Source organism: Schistocerca piceifrons, chromosome 5 (genome assembly GCF_021461385.2).
Source record: "Schistocerca piceifrons isolate TAMUIC-IGC-003096 chromosome 5, iqSchPice1.1, whole genome shotgun sequence".
NCBI lineage: Eukaryota > Metazoa > Arthropoda > Insecta > Orthoptera > Acrididae > Schistocerca > Schistocerca piceifrons.
The window spans coordinates 570123260-570141320 of NC_060142.1; positions in this window are offsets into that span (position 1 = coordinate 570123260).

Genomic DNA, 18061 nt, shown 5'->3' on the forward strand with positions numbered 1-18061 from the left:
TTATTTGTAGGGATTATTGAAAGTCAGAATGCGTTGCGCTAAAATATTGTGTGTCAATTTAGTGATGATCAGAATAATTAAAAAGAGAAATGTCTATGACTGGGTGTTGTGTGCTGTCCTTAGGTTAGTTAGGTTTAAGTAGTTCCAAGTTCTAGAGGACTGATGACCATAGATGTTAAGTCCCATAGTGCTCAGAGCCATTTGAATTTATCCTCTAGCTGCACAATTTTCCGGTCAACTAGTCGATTAGCCAGGCAGAAGGCTACCTGTTAAAAACGGGGACACGTTCAGAGGACAGCGACGCAGTAAGCCGCGGCCGCTGGGTGGAAAATGTCAGAACACAAGGAAAAGGTGAGTAAGGGGAAGGGGGGCGGGCAGGCTCACGCGACGCCAGTGGCAACAGGTGCAGCGCGCCGCTGACGTCACGCGGGGCATCTGATAGCACGCGCGGCCCCCGGCAGTACCAATAACTCTCGGTTTCACGGCAGCAGGCGCAGCCGAAGCTCCCGACTATATCTCGACGGCGTCCGCAATATACCGGTAAATATACATCACCTGCTGCCTTTCGCCCACACGAATAGCTTATCGATTTGCCGACGCTATCGCACATTTTCTTCTCGTCTCTTGACATGTGTGAAGGTCGCTCGAGTGATATACGAGCGTCGCACGATGAAGTGGTAACAGAGTGTACAGTGGGGCAAGGCGCTCATTCCGATCGGGGTTAGCGTCTAGCTGCCGCCCAACACACGAATTCGACTCTATCATTTCAGGGGCAAGCGTCAGGTGTCTACGTGACTTGAATAACTGATTCTAGAACACACAGGAGCAGGATTTCTTTTATTATTGGCTCTTTGTTTTCTCTTCCATTCGCAAGTGGATGCACCGGGATGTGACTGCGCAGTTCATATGCTTCCTGGCTATTTAACGTTGCTAGATATCCGTGTTTCAAGACCCGCCTATAAACAGTTAATCAGTTATCAACGTAACTGTTTCTTTCCTCTTCTTAGAAGAATTAAAGCAGAAGATAACAAACCACAGAAAGCAGCACCGCTGGAAGGGCCGTGTGAACCTATCCAGTGATCGCGGCGATCTCTCTCTGTCTGTCTCTCTCTTTTTCCTGGGACGTCCCTCCGAACGTTCATCAATTTTGACTTGCGAGTTTTGCTTGTATTGTTTCCATAGTAACTCTTCCTGGGAACTTCCCCTGCCCATCCAATGGAATGCCTTCTTTAGATAACTAAACTAAAGTTTGCTCATTCGATTTTCCGTAACACACACAGGTCTTCCATACTTCCGTATGTCCGACCAAACATCTGCTAGAGAAATGAAATAAACCAAATAATTTACTAAAGTAACTGATTACGTAAAAGCCGGCCGCGGTGGCCGAGCGGTTATACGCGCTTCAGTCCCAAACCGCGCGAGTGCTACGGTCGCAGGTTCGAATGCTGCCTCGTGCATGGATGTGTGTGGTGTCCACAGGTTAGTTAGGTTCTAGAGGACTAATGACCTCAGTGTTAAGTCCCATAGTGCACAGAGCCATTTGAACCATTTGATTACGTAAAATTTTGTATGGATGGAGATGAAATATTGGCCTCTTTTCTAAAGCTTGAAATGAATGTGCTGCAATAGTTTACCAACATTTTAACAGCAAATCCGTTTATTACGGCTTGGGAGACATTACTAAGCACCTTTGAATTTTGTTGATGTATGTCTTTTCAACCTTTTTCATGTTCCAGTATTGCCGGTGAAGATATGTTTAAAGAAATCTTGCATGTGTGATACGTGCATGCTTAACATGTAATGGATGAGGTGTACCCCGTGCCACCTATAAGTGTGGAGTTCAGCAGCCAGAAAATCACGCCGTTCCGGCTGTATGACGACGTCCTCATCGATACTGGTGTCGACCTGGTGACCGGTGCCAATATTTTTGTAGCGCATGATTCAACTGTGGTTTGGTCAGTGCATATAAACCAGTTGGCGATGGTGTACTCTAAGAGGCACCTAAGATTTACCGGCTGGCGTGCAACTTCTGTGTCGATGGAACGATCTCATGAACGGCATCCATCCATGTAGATTTAACGTTTAACTGCAGCAATGGCTTATCGACATTTTGCCACATCTGATTCCAATTGATGAATGAATATCTGAGGTGGCTGAACTGGCGATCAGGCACCGCACTGCTACTACCGCACCAGTGTACTCTTCTACTACCCAAGCAGCGTCCTAGACACTGCAGTGTGTTGGACAGACACAAAAGAAGCACCAAAGTTTACTGCAACCTGCACAACGCTCATCATTCGCCTCTCCTTGAACGTTTCTAGTGACCTCAAGCCAGCACTCTGGATTCCTGTGATATCTGGATATCGGATGTAATAGAACATCTATGTTTCAGCAAAAATGACAGCTACTGCACAGATCGGAGGAGATCTACTTTTACTGACTGATGCATTCCTTGATATTGCTATGAAACATCATTTTACCTTGTAGCTATTACTGTCACTACTGTTGCTGTCAAGACTCCTACAATGCGTCGTACCAAATGTCTTGTTGTTGTTGTGGTCTTCAAACCAGAGACTGGTTTGATGAAGCTCTTCATGCTACTCTATCCTGCAAGCTTCTTCGTCTCCCAGTACCTATTGCAACCTACATCCTTCTGAATCTGTTTAGTGTATTCATCTCTTGCTCTCCCTCTACGATTTTTACCCTCCACGCTGCCCTCCAATACTAAATTGGTGATCCCTTGATGCCTCAGAACATGTCCTACCAACCTATCCCTTCTTCTAGTCAAGTTGTGCCACAAATTTCTCTTCTCTCCAATTCTGTTAAATACCTCCTCGTTAGTTATGTGATGTACCCATCTAATCTTCAGCATTCTTCTGTAGCACCACATTTCGAAAGCTTCTATTCTCTTCTTCTCTAAACTATTTATCGTCCACGTTTCACTTCCACACATGGCTACACTCCATACAAATACTTTCAGAAACGACTTCCTGACACTTAAATCTATACTCGATGTTAACAAATTTCTCTTCTTCAGAAACGCTTTCCTGGCCATTGCCAGTCTACATTTTATATCCTCTCTACTTCGACCATCATCAGTTATTTTGCTCCCCAAATAGCAAAACTCATTTACTACTTTAAGCCTCTCATTTCCTAATCTAATTCCCGCAGCATCACCAGATTTAATTCGACTACATTTCATTATCCTCGTTTTGCTTTTGTTGATGCTCATCTTATATCCTCCTTTCACGACACTGTCCATTCCGCTTGAAACACTGAGGATGAATGTATCTGCAGCACATGACGGTTACTGTACACCAGTGTCTTTATCACAAACAAAACAACATCCATCGATACGTAAGCAACAATTTCTGTCCTTCCCAAGATGGAACTTCTATTTTCTTTAAGTGTATCTTTCTCTTAAACCACGAGCGTGTTTCAGAGTGGAGGGGTGATAACAAAACGAAGAACAAGTACACACAGAGACTCGAGGAATGATGACGGAAACTTACGGATCGATCGTGGCCGATCCTAATATGCGCGAGAACCTGTCATATTTGCAGTTGAGTGCAAGCGACATTTTCCCACTCAGTCTGTAGTACTTATTAAGATCACTTCTTGTTCGCGTCATGTACATAATTATTATGGGCTTGTGTGCTCATTTAAAAAATATGAAATAATAAAAACAAATAAATAACAGCATTTTCAGAGACAGGTTTGTTTTACATGAATGCCAAAAGATTAACTCTGAAGGTTCCTTTTCTAATCGTACTTACTTATTCATACTTTTTCATGCCCCTATTAATACTGAAATTCCAGTGCAGAAAAGATAGAAACTAGTGCTAATGTGCCGAAGAATTTGCAATCGTTGTCCTCGCAATAAAGCGTATCAGTTACTGGTAATACGAATAGTTTTGGGGGTATACTTCCCCAATTCCTCTTCAGCCCCTAAATATTCCATCAGGTGCTCGTTAATGTAAAGGAGTGCGCCCAGCGAAAAATACTCCAGAACAAATTATGAAGCAGGTAGGTGTGACAGAGCGAATTACACCGCTACAGTAAGTGCCTTCTTATAAACTAAATTTCTATTCTCTTCCTTACCAAAATATATTAGCAGGTTCAATATAGTTGCCTCTCCTTATGAGCTGGGGCCTCTTGTCTTGACATTATGCTGAGTGTATAACAGAGCGAACAAAACATGTCACAGTCTGCAAAGGGAGTTTAAAAAGTTTTGCATAGCCGTCTCTAATTTTTTTATTTATTGCAGGAGGAAAATGAACTTTTTTGTGAACATACTCGGAACATTTAGCTGTAAGTTGATGTATAAATGTATTTTCTTTTATTTACAAGTGAGCCATAATGGACTGTGAAGTAAATGTCAGGTTGCGACAACGGCCGGTAATCGAGTTCCTCTTCAAGACCGGTGATGACTGCCACATCGATTCACAGGTAGTTGCTCCCTGTTTATGGGGAGGCCACAGTGGATCGTAGCGGTATCCAGTGGTGGTTGCAGGGGTTTAAAGAAGGTGATTTGTCTCTACTGGCCAATTTACGATGCGGTAGACCATCCACGGCAGTGAGTGATGTGAATAAGGAGACCATTGATCAAATCATCCAAAATGACAGGTGTGTGACGACACGACAGCTTGCTGAAATGACTCGTTTGTCATTGGGTAGTGTGGTATCATTGGTACAGTCACTAGCGTACAGAAAAATCTGTGCACGTTGGGTGCCTAGATTATTGACAAGAGAAATGAAAACGATGACGAAGAATGTGTGCGAGGGTCTCATGAAGACCTTTACTGAAGAGTGACAACAATGTTTCGACAGCGTCATTATCCAGGATGAAACATGGTTGTTTTTGTCCGAACCTGAGAGCAAAACCCAGTCCATGGAGTGGCGTCATCCGGGCACCCCTCGGAAGAAGAAACCAAGACTTTCACGAACAGAAGCCCGCAATGCGATGGCCTCGTTCTTCTGGGATCAGTGTGGTGTCATTTTCATTGACTTTTTGGAACCTGGCTCCACAATTAACCAGGACCGTTACTGTTTGTCATTGGACAAGACCCACAGACCACAGCTTCAGGGTCAGCTCATCAGACTACACCATGACAATGCCAAACCCCATACAGCCCTTATGACGCAGCAGAAAATTAGGGAAATGGGTTGGAAAATTGTTCTTCATCCTCCCTACAGCAGGGCTTGCCTCCGTTTGATTTTTACCTCTTTGGTCGTCTGAAGGCCGACCTGCGCGGTAAAACATTTGATAGTGAGAAAGACCTTATTTCCTGTGTTAAGCGATGGTGTAAAAGTCAGTCTCCATAATTTTACCAAAGTGCATTTACATCATGGAAAGAACGTAGGGCCAGGAGCGTTACATAGCTGAGGCTACATTGAGTAGGCTCAATGTATAGCTAAATGTTCCAAGTATGTTCACAAAAAATTTCATTCTCCTCCTGCAAAAAATAAAAAAAAATAGAAATGACTGTGCAAAACTTTTTGAAAGCCCCATTTGTAATTTAAACACTAGTCCTGCTTTTCGCGAGTCACTATTATAACCATATACGTCATTATCAGTGTTATTAAGTGTGTTCTGCCTATTGACATGTCCGTGGACGGTGAGGAGAGGTAATCTTTTCTTCTCCGTGTTCTGATCATGGTTCTTCTTTTCTGTCTACATTGATCTTCGACTTCTACCTTCAACTGCCCATACACGGTGTCTCAAAATGGTACGGCGAACTTTCATGAAACATTCATCATACATACAGGAGTAAAATTTGTTTTATGGACATGGGTCCGCAAACGCTTTATTTCCATGCTTGAGTTAATTTTCTACCTCTTTATATTCACATCAACCACGGAAAACACATAGAAGCGGAACGTACCAGCATTACATGAAACATTTTCTTACACAAAATCTTAAAAGTACCCTCCTGGTTACGCTTGGTTAGAATGTACAGTAAGTCAAAAACTGAACACAGATCAAGCATGAAAACAGCAAGCAACAAAATCACAACAGCGAACGGTCTAAGCTCAACATGTGTAACATTGACCGAAGTTCAGTTACAATGTCATCGTGATTAACTGGGCCGGCACGGTAACTCAGCGTCTTCGGTCAGAGGGTTAGCTGCGCTCTGTAATAAAATAAACTGAGTTCATGGATCAACGTGTAATGTCTCTTGCAGCGGTCACTCCGCGACATTTTCAGAAATTTTATAAATTATATAACTCAGTTCATATCTCGAAATATCTCTTCTTATCTTACCGATTATCAATGCCAAGTAGTTTCAAGCCCAATTATTCCTTGGAGCGTCCATTTACTCCATGGAATAGCTTCTCTGCTATCTATGTTTTCTCTTAGGAAAAAGAATAGAGGACTGCTTGCCGAGGAGTCGTGAAAGAAAGAGGATGTATATATATGTATTGTTGGGCTAGTCGCCATCTTGATGAGATTCTGTATGAGAAGGAATTTAATACATGAACTAAACTAAAGTAAGTGTGTTCGCGTATTATTTAACTTATTATTATTGACAGTGTCTGCTTACTATGCTGTGTTGCACGGGATCAGTGGAGAACGTCTGATTTACACTGGACGAACCTGCCGTTTTGTATGCTCAAGATATCCAGTTACTTCAAATAAATAGGCTAACACGGTCTTACCAGCAGATCTCCGGTCTTCCCCATGTGATCACCGAAAGTTAATAATTATTACAAATGTTTCCAGGAGATCGACTGACAATTTTCGTTGCACCGAGACTTCGAAATTGCTTCACTGCCTTATGGAATTTACGTTAAGCTCAATTTAATCAGGATAGAACAGTACTGAACTGTGTGAATGTGATAGGCCTGCTTTGTCAATGAAAATTCCCTTAATATACGCATGTTTTTACTATCCTGATCAGTGAAGCTAAATCAGACCGGTGTGAGAGAGGTTTTTAAATTTTAGATCCCACACAAAAACATATTAAAAACGACGAACTGGAAAAGATGTCTTGCGACGTCTGCCACGAGCAGATGCAACGAACAAAAACGAACGAAATGAGATTAAAAAAAATAGTAACGTGTTAGACTGTGAAGGAGGAGATCTGTGTTCAGACTTCCCTCGTGTTCCATTTTTTTCACAAAATTATGAACTGTCCGTCCGGTCACTGACGTGTGTTTTCGCCGTATTCAAATCTGTGTCTGAATCGTGGTGTAACGTCAGGTTTCAACAGCGAGGTGTAAGGAAGAGGCCCCCGGGGCGTACGTACTCCCTCTTTGTCCTACATCAGTACCACACGTTATCACTCTTGCGTTCTAAATTCGAAGTTTTGACTCTTGAATTCCCTTATTGTAACGCTGTGCATACCCGTTTATTTGTTGTTTTCTTTTCTGTGAGATGTCTATGCAGCATCTCGTCTGGTCTCTCTCCTCACCATATTTACTTGTGACGGAAATACGAGTATATTCTTACCACATATCTCATACTCTGTGACGAATGTGTAGTATGACAACTGCCAAAACTACAGAAGGAAAAAAGACGCAGTACTGACCGGACAGAAAGTTCGTAACTTGGTGAAAAATAAGGGGCGCAAGAGAGGATTGAACACGCATCTCCCACTCCGCAGTCTAACACCCATCACCACACAACCGCGACGTTGTGGTAGTTGCTTGTTTCTTCATGTTTCATATCTTAAGTTTAGAACGTTCAGTGTGTCTATTTTGCCTCTTTTTTCACAATTCCGTACCTCGATCTGTGCTCAGTTTTTGTACGCACTCTCCAATGAGACATTTTACCACTAAATCTGAGGGTGTGCGTTGGGGAGTTTCCCTTGTTAGGCTCACCGTTGTTCCAGTGGAACGAAGGCAACGTTGTCACGTGACACACTTCACTGCTTGAGTAGACATGCTACTAACATCATTGCTCCACTATAATCAAAAACGTAGCATCGACTGTTTAGTGTTCATGAGGGACAGTGCAAGCATGTAGCATCAACTGTTTGGTGTGCATCACGGACTTTGTTTCCAATACATTAGATTGGGAGTGTACTCAAATGCGTAGTTGTCAAATGCACATTAGCAGATGGTAATGGCTGTGGCACTCAACGAATGAATTGGGATAGATTTCAGCTACCACGGTGCCGCGACAGGAGGACCTCTGAAGCGTTTCACAGTTAGAGAGCATGGGATGTTTAAGCCTACTACTCATTACTGGGTGAATGGCCTTTCAGACCATCATGCACAAATTTTAACACGTAAAGGCTTTTGTACTCAAACGAATGTCACATATAATTACAAACTGTGTAGGAAAGTTAATAGAAAGCTTTTTAAACCTTGTCAAAGAACGAGAGTGGCAGGATGTTTATAGTGCCGATAACATAGATGATAAATATAATGCAATTCTGTGATATGATGACATGGTTGGAGCCCGTGAGTGTTATTTGAAGACAAATGTTGATGATGTTGAAACATCAACCAGCCACAAATTTATTTTAACTTCCTTTACTCAAAAGGTACCGTTTCTAATCATTACAATTCATCGTCAGTCTGCTTTCACACTTTCATCAGAGCATGTGTTGCATTTGTTTACTGACTAGTTGTCGTGAAATGTCGTGAAAAACGAAAACAAGTACTCCAAACCAGCATTTCACGACAACTAATCAGTAAAAAATGCTCCACATGTTCTAATGAAAGCATGGAAGCTGTCTGACGACGAATTGTAATTATTCTTAACCGGTAACGGTACCTTTTGAATAAAGGAACTTTTATTTGTGACTAGTTGCTGTTTCAACACCATCAACGTTTGTCGATAAATATAATACTTTCAGTAACACATTTCTCATGCTCTCTGAGAGTTGCCTTTCATTACAATATTCTAAACGTGGTAGTAGCAGTAATAGGCAGCCCAGGTGGCTGACTAGTGGGATAAGGATGTCATGTTCAACAATGGGGGAATTATATCAAAATTTTAGAAGTAGTCACAATCAAGCTACAGTAGCACATTACAAACATTATTGTAAGGTGCTTCAAATGTTATTGGGAAGGCAAAGAGTATGTGGTAAAATAAAATTACAACCATATGGTCAGTTGTGAAGGAAGTGTCTGGTTAGCAGCACAAGGTCGACAATATATAGTCAGTTCGCAGTAAAAATATTTCTGTTACTGATAAATCAGATATATTTACGGTATTTAACAATTATTTTCTGAGCTTCTACAGGGAATCATATAACCTCCTTGGCAAATGCCTTTCCGTGATTGGTGTCTGAAATACTCCTCTGTGATACAGACAAGGGAGAGATTGAGTCAATAATTAAATCACCGAAGACTAAGCACTCTCATGGATATGATGGAGTGCCTAGCAGAATATTAAAGTACTGTGCTGTACATGTGAGCCCTGTATTTAACCATATTTGTAATTTTTCCTTTAGTAATGGTCAGTTTCCTTAAGTACTCATTAGTAAAGCCGCTATATAAAAAGAGAGAAAGAGATAATGTAGACCACTTTAGACCTATTACTATGCCTTCAGTGTTTGCTAAAGTTATTCAAAAGGCTATGTGTGTAAGGATAATTGATCATTTTATATCGCACGATTTGATATCAAATGTACAGCTCCGGTTTGGAAGTCGTTTAACAACTGAAAATGCTATATTCTCGTTTCTCCGTGAGGTACTGGATGGGTTAAACAAAAGGTTTCGAACGCTAGGCATATTTTTTGATTTAACTAAGGCGTTTGATTGTGTTGATCACAAAATGTTGCTCCAGAACTTGAACCATTACGGAATACGGGGAGTAGCTCACAATTGGTTCACTTCTTACTTTAGCAACAGACCGCAAAACGTCATTATTCATAGTGCTGAAAATGGCTGTGATGTGGGGTCTGAGTGGGCTACAGTCAAGTGGGGGGAGGGGGGGGGGCAGGGATCTTGCTCAAAGGCTTAATGCTGCAATTTTTGTTATTCGGAAGGTTTCTGAAGTGAGTGATCATTCGACACGAAAATTAGTCTACTTTGCTTATTTTCAATCGCTTATGTCGTATGGTATTCTATTTTGAGGGAACTCTTCTCATTCTAAAACGATATTTTTGGCTCAGAAACGGGCGGTTCGGGCAATAAGTGGTGTAAGTTCACGAACCTCTTGTCGACACCTTTTCACGAGTCTGGGTATTTTGGCATTGGCCTCTCAGTATATATATTCTTCACTATCATTTCTTGATAAAAATATTAGCTTATTCCCAAGAATAAGCAACTTTCACTCAGTTAATACTCGGCAGAAATCGAACCTACGTTTGGATCGGACTTCCTTAACTCTTCCTTGTGCAGAAAGGTGTGCAGTATGCGAGAGCATCCATTTTCAATAAGTTACCACTCGAATTAAAAAATCTTAGCACTAATCCACGCGCTTTCAAATCGAAACTGAAGAGTTTCATCATGGGTCATCCTTCTATTCTGTCGAGGAGTTCCTTGAAAAATTAAACTGATTCTTGTTGTATTGTTGATTGCGTTTACTTAAACTTACGGATTGATTTTTATCGGGTTCATAAACATTTTATTTTTATCTGTTATTACTTTTATCTTGTAATTTCATGTACTGACACGTTCCACGACCTTGGAGATTTGCTCTTCGATTTGGTCCTACGGAGCTTGACGTGTAAATAAAATAAATACATAGTACTGGTGGAGGCCTAGAAGGACGGGGACACCTCAACTGAAGGAGGAAATTTTCCGTACAGTTGGCGACAACCCTCGTGTCAGCGCAAGAGAGTTAGCTGCAACAAGTCATGTTGACGACACGACTGCCTGGGGAGTGCTATATGAGAACTTGTGTCTATATTATATACGGTATGTGCAGGTATTATCAAAAATGGTTCAAATGGCCCTAAGCATTGTTGTTGTTGTGGTCTTCAGTCCTGAGACTGGTTTGATGCAGCTCTCCATGCTACTCTATCCTGTGCAAGCTTTTTCATCTCCCAGTACCTACTGCAACCTACATCATTCTGAATCTGCTTAGAGTATTCATCTCTTGGTCTCCCTCTACGATTTTTACCCTCCACGCTGCCCTCCAATACTAAATTGGTGATCCCTTGATGCCTCAGAACACGTCCTACCAACCGATCCCTTCTTCTGGTCAAGTTGTGCCACAAGCTTCTCTTCTCCCCAATCCTATTCAATACTTCCTCATTAGTTATGTGATCTACCCATCTAATCTTCAGCATTCTTCTGTAGCACCACATTTCGAAAGCTTCTATTCTCTTCTTGTCCAAACTATTTATCGTCCATGTTTCACTTCCATACATGGCTACACTCCATACGAATACTTTTAGAAATGACTTCCTGACACTTAAATCTATACTGGATGTTAACAAATTTCTCTTCTTCAGAAACGCTTTCCTTGCCATTGCCAGCCTACATTTTATATCCTCTCTACTTCGACAATCATCAGTTATTTTGCTCCCCAAATAGCAAAACTCGTTTACTACTTTAAGTGCCTCATTTCCTAATCTAATTCCCTCAGCATCACCCGACTTAATTAGACTACATTCCATTATCCTTGTTTTGCTTTTGTTGATGTTCATCTTATATCCTCCTTTCAAGACACTGTCCATTCCATTCAACTGCTCTTGCAAGTCCTTTGCTGTCTCTGACAGAATTACAATGTCATCGGCGAACCTCAAAGTTTTTATTTCTTCTCCATGAATTTTAATACCTACTCCGAATTTTTCTTTTGTTTCCTTTACTGCTTGCTCAATATACAGATTGAACAACATCGGGGAGAGGCTACAACCCTGTCTTACTCCCTTCCCAACCACTGCTTCCCTTTCATGTCCCTCGACTCTTATAACTGCCATCTGGTTTCTGTACAAATTGTAAATAGCCTTTCGCTCCCTGTAGTTTACCCCTGCCACCTTCAGAATTTGAAAGAGAGTATTCCAGTCAACATTGTCAAAAGCTTTCTCTAAGTCTACAAATGCTAGAAACGTAGGTTTGCCTTTCCTTAATCTTTCTTCTAAGATAAGTCGTAAGGTCAGTATTGCCTCACGTGTTCCAGTGTTTCTACGGAATCCAAACTGATCTTCCCCGAGGTTGGCTTCTACTAGTTTTTCCATTCGTCTGTAAAGAATTCGTGTTAGTATTTTGCAGCTGTGACTTATTAAGCTGATAGTTCGGTAATTTTCACATCTGTCAACACCTGCTTTCTTTGGGATTGGAATTATTATATTCTTCTTGAAGTCTGAGGGTATTTCGCCTGTTTCATACATCTTGCTCACCAGATGGTAGAGTTTTGTCAGGACTGGCTCTCCCACGGCCGTCAGTAGTTCCAATGGAATATTGTCTACTCCGGGAGCCTTGTTTCGACTCAGGTCTTTCAGTGCTCTGTCAAACTCTTCACGCAGTATCATATCTCCCATTTCATCTTCATCTACATCCTCTTCCATTTCCATAATATTGTCCTCAAGTACATCGCCCTTGTATAGACCCTCTATATACTCCTTCCACCTTTCTGCTTTCCCTTCTTTGCTTAGAACTGGGTTTCCATCTGAGCTCTTGATATTCATACAAGTCGTTCTCTTATCTCCAAAGGTCTCTTTAATTTTCCTGTAGGCAGTATCTATCTTACCCCTAGTGAGATAGGCCTCTACATCCTTACATTTGTCCTCTAGCCATCCCTGCTTAGCCATTTTGCACTTCCTGTCGATCTCATTTTTGAGACGTTTGTATTCCTTTTTGCCTGTTTCACTTACTGCATTTTTATATTTTCTCCTTTCATCAATTAAATTCAGTATTTCTTCTGTTACCCAAGGATTTCTACTAGCCCTCGTCTTTTTACCTACTTGATCCTCTGCTACCTTCACTACTTCATCCCTCAAAGCTACCTATTCTTCTTCTACTGTATTTATTTCCCCCATTCCTGTCAATTGCTCCCTTATGCTCTCCCTGAATCTCTGTACAACCTCTGGTTCTTTTAGTTTATCCAGGTCCCATCTCCTTAAATTCCCACCTTTTTGCAGTTTCTTCAGTTTTAATCTACAGGTCATAACCAATAGATTGTGGTCAGAGTCCACATCTGCCCCTGGAAATGTCTTACAATTTAAAACCTGGTTCCTAAATCTCTGTCTTACCATTATATAATCTATCTGATACCTTTTAGTATCTCCAGGGTTCTTCCATGTATACAACCTTCTTTCATGATTCTTAAACCAAGTGTTAGTTATGATTATGTTGTGCTCTGTGCAAAATTCGACCAGGCGGCTTCCTCTTTCATTTCTGTCCCCCAATCCATATTCACCTACTATGTTTCCTTCTCTCCCTTTTCCTACACTCGAATTTCAGTCACCCATGACTGTTAAATTTTCGTCTCCCTTCACAATCTGAATAATTTCTTTTATTTCATCATACATTTCTTCAATTTCTTCGTCATCTGCAGAGCTAGTTGGCATATAAACTTGTACTACTGTAGTAGGCGTGGGCTTCGTATCTATCTTGGCCACAATAATGCGTTCACTATGCTGTTTGTAGTAGCTTACCCGCATTCCTATTTTCCTATTCATTATTAAACCTACTCCTGCATTACCCCTATTTGATTTTGTGTTTATAACCCTGTAGTCACCTGACCAGAAGTCTTGTTCCTCCTGCCACCGAACTTCACTAATTCCCACTATGTCTAACTTCAACCTATCCATTTCCCTTTTTAAATTTTCTAACCTACCTGCCCGATTAAGGGATCTGACATTCCACGCTCCGATCCGTAGAACGCCAGTTTTCTTTCTCCTGATAACGATATCCTCTTGAGTAGTCCCCGCCCGGAGATCCGAATGGGGAACTATTTTACCTCCGGAATATTTTACCCAGGAGGACGCCATCATCATGTAATCATACAGTAAAGCTGCATGCCCTCGGGAAAAATTACGGCTGTAGTTTCCCCTTGCTTTCAGCCGTTCGCAGTACCAGCACAGCAAGGCCGTTTTGGTTATTGTTACAAGGCCAGATCAGTCAATCATCCAGACTGTTGCCCTTGCAACTACTGAAAAGGCTGCTGCCCCTCTTCAGGAACCACACGTTTGTCTGGCCTCTCAACAGATACCCCTCCGTTGTGGTTGCACCTACGGTACGGCTATCTGTATCGCTGAGGCACGCAAGCCTCCCCACCAACGGCAAGGTCCATGGTTCATGGGGGGGCCCCTAAGCATTATGAGACTTAACATCTGAGGTCATCAGTCCCTCATCAGTCCCCTAGACTTAGAACTACGTAAACCTAACTAACCTAAGGGCATCACACACATCCATGCCCGAGGCAGGATTCGAACCTGCGACCGTAGCAGCCGCGTGGTTCCGGACTGAAGCGCATAGAACCGCTCGGCCACCGCGGCCGGCCAGGAATTATCAGCAGCTTATGTTCCAGCAGGGTAAACTTCTGAGAATGGTTTAGTCAACAATATATCACCCCTCACATTAGTGTAAAAGGGCTGTTCACGAACGAGTCTTCCTTTCAACGTGATCAGATTTCGAAAACAGCACATATGAGTTGTCGAGAACCCTCACGAAATTATGTAATTATGTCATAAACAACGATTTCTCTCAGAGTTTGGGCTAGCATTGTTGGTGATTGTTAGTTAGAGCCTCATGTTCTTCCACGTCGACCCAATGGAGGTTTTACCATACGTTCTGCGAGAGTATTCTACCTGTTCTGCTGGAACATGAGCCTTTACGATCGCGACAAAACATGTACTTCATGCACGATGGAGATCCTCATCACTCCTATGTTAATGTCCGTAGGCTTCTAAATAACAGATTTCATGACAGATAGATAGAGGTGGGCCAATTCCTTGTCTTCCACGCTCTCCGGAGCTAAACCCTCCAGACTTTTATTTGTGGGGACATTTGGAAGCTCATGTGTACGGAGCCACGGTACAAGATGTGCTGAGTCTATGCCTTTATCGTGGAAGACTATGAAACTACAGGAAGTTCTTCAGGGATACACCAAAGCATTAGGGATTCAATGCGACAGCAGGCTGATGTCTCATACATGTGCTGATACGTCCTTCTCCTTTGTGGTCTCCACCATTAATGTGTTTAAGAGTTGTAAAAACTGAGCTCCGACATGGAAATAAAGTGTTACGGGACCCATGTCCATATAATACTTTTTATTCCTCTACATGTGAGGAATGTTTCCTGAATGTTTGACCAAAACAGTTTTTTACACTCCATATTTCCTGCCGGTGTTTCAGTCAGCAATCAACTGTGCTATTCTCCTTCCCTGTGCGGAATATCTGCAGCTCGTTTCAGTACTACAACCTTTTTGAGCTGATTGGCTCTTGTAACGGATTTTTCGTAAGTGTAATTTGCAAACAATCACGCCCATTAAACATCTAAGAGTATGCGTACGCAGCTATTTAAAGTTGAATGACGACATACAACTAATCGGATGACGGATGGTACTCTGAGGTTCACAATGTGAGCCAGGAAGGCGATGTTGAAGGCCTTGACAGTACTACATGATTGCTTGGCAATACATACAGTGAACAGCTTTTTAAATAAAGGTGTTAAAACTATTAAAATATAACTGCGTAAAATGTCCAGTGGGCCACTATAGCTGTATTTGTTCAGGTCGCTTTGAACCCACACAACCGGTTTCGCAACTTTTAAGGAATTTTTAATTGATGCTTTGATAATGAGAAATGTATCTGAAATACCTTAAAATACTGAATGACTAGAATTAAACATGGAAGAAACTATTACGCGTCAAGTTGGGAAACTGGTGTGGATCTCACACATCCTACAAGAACGTATACTTAACAAATATAGTTTGTAAGCTGATACCAAAACGACAAAGTTACTTACAAATTCTATGTCATTGGTTACAGAATGCCGGAGAGTAACAAGTGGCGTGTCTAGGTGAAGTTTCCAGCCCTCCTCAATTGATAAAAAAACCATCGTCAATTGATATAAAGACCATCGTTAGCGATGAATGTCATGTCTAGAGCGAAAGAATAGAATTAAGAATCAGAACTGGTCCCTTATTAATAAACAATGAAACAGTAATTGAAATGAAGAGTAGATGAGGACCACCACATGTAACGTGCATCAACTGCCAAAAAAGGGGGCTGTCCTGTGTTAAGTCGCAAACTGTACGCTTTCCGATTGAAACATGCTCTTGTCGGCATATGTCAAACTACACAGTGCGCCTGATAGATGTTATTCATGGAAGTAGTGGGCCCTGTAGTGACTGAAGAATAAAATAAAGTTAGTGATGGAATCTACTGAAAATTATTTTAACTGTTATTTGGGGATCACCAACGGCCGAAAGGAAGAAGCATATGCTACCGGTCGAACTTACCAAAAGCCGACACGCTCACGTGTATTTGCCACCAACATAACAGCTGACAAAATAAGCTGCAAGGATCCTGTTTGTTCTCGAAGCGTGCACTGTGGCTGCCGTTCGAGTACTGACGGTGATGGAAACTGAACTAACATGGGCAACACGGAAAATAAGATCTTCAGTACTGTCTGGATTTTTATTAAATATTTAGTCATGTTCACAAGATTTCAGTTTTTTCTATGAGAATCGATGCAGGTTCCAACCGATAATGTAAACATTGCGTCATCAAATGGTTCAAATGGCTCTGAGCACTATGGGACTTAACAGCTGAGGCCATCAGTCCCCTAGAACTTAGAACAAACCTATCTGATCTAAGGACATCACACACATCCATGCCCGAGGCAGGATTCGAACCTGCGACTGTAGCGGTCGCGCGGTTCCAGACTGCAGCGCCTAGAACTGCTCGGCCACACCGGCAGGCCATTGCGTCATCAAGACGGAATATTTAATAACTGTTAGAACTGAGTTTCATTTGGAAGAAGTGCTGGCACTAAACGTAGGAGATAGATTGAGTATCACTCAAGTGATAACTTGAGTGTACCTTTATCAGGTAGGATTGATGGAGGATATATAAGAGTAGTGCGTTTCATCATGGTTCGTGTAGCAAGCAAGAAAATTATTTCGAGATGCACACTGAACTCCAGTTGGAGGCGTTACAGGGGAGGCATTGTTCAATACGGTGCGATTTATTGTTAAAATCCTAAGAGACTTTTTTCTGCGAAGATTCCACCAAAATATTGCTTCCTACTACAGACATCTCGCAAGAACAACATGAATGTGAAATTAGAGGGATTCCAATTCCTGTGAAGGTCTACCTACAGTCGTCCTTCCGCGCAACCTTCGCGGCAAAAGTAGGCTGGTTGGTTGATTCGGAGGAGGGGACGAAACGGCGAGGTCATCGATCCCATCGGATAGGGAAGGATGGGGAAGAAAGTCAGCCGTGCCCTTTCAAACGAACCATCCCGGTATTTGCCTGAAGTGGTTTAGAGAAATCGCGGAAAACCTTATTCAGGATGGCTGGACGCGGGTTTGAACCGTCATCCTCCCGAATGCGAGTCCAGTGTGCTGGCTACTGAGCCACCTCGCTCGGTGCTGAAGTAGGAAGGGGTAAAAGTGACAGTAATATAAGGGACAGTCAAACGAAAACTCAACGCCCGCCACAATGGGAGCATGATATGGTTCCACTCAAAAGCAATCATCACATGGATTAGGACATTTATCCCACTGGGGACGAGACGATCAATTTCTGTTTCGTAGAACGCGGTCGACCGCTGTCGGCTCCACAACCACACCCACTCTTGCAATTCCTCGTCCGACTGAAACCAGCACCCTCGCATGTCTTTCTTCAGGTTACCAAACATATGAAAATCACATACGGTGGGCGATCCGGGCTATAAGGAAGATGTCCCAATGTTTCCCAATCGAGTGGCTGAAGTGTAGTCTTCGTCCGATTGTCCGTGTAGGGCGGGTGTTATCGTGCAATGGGATAATTCTGTCCGACAGTATTCCAGGGCGGTTTGACTTTACGGCTCGTAGCATTTTCTGTAAAATGTCTTCATAGCTCTGAGCACTGATTGTGTTTCCACGGTCGAGAAATTCGACGAGCAGAGAGCCCCTGCAGTCGAAGAAGAAGGCCATCATGGCCTTATCGGAACATGTGTGGATTTCTTTGGCGGGGGAGATGTGGAATGTTAGGACTGTCGGCTT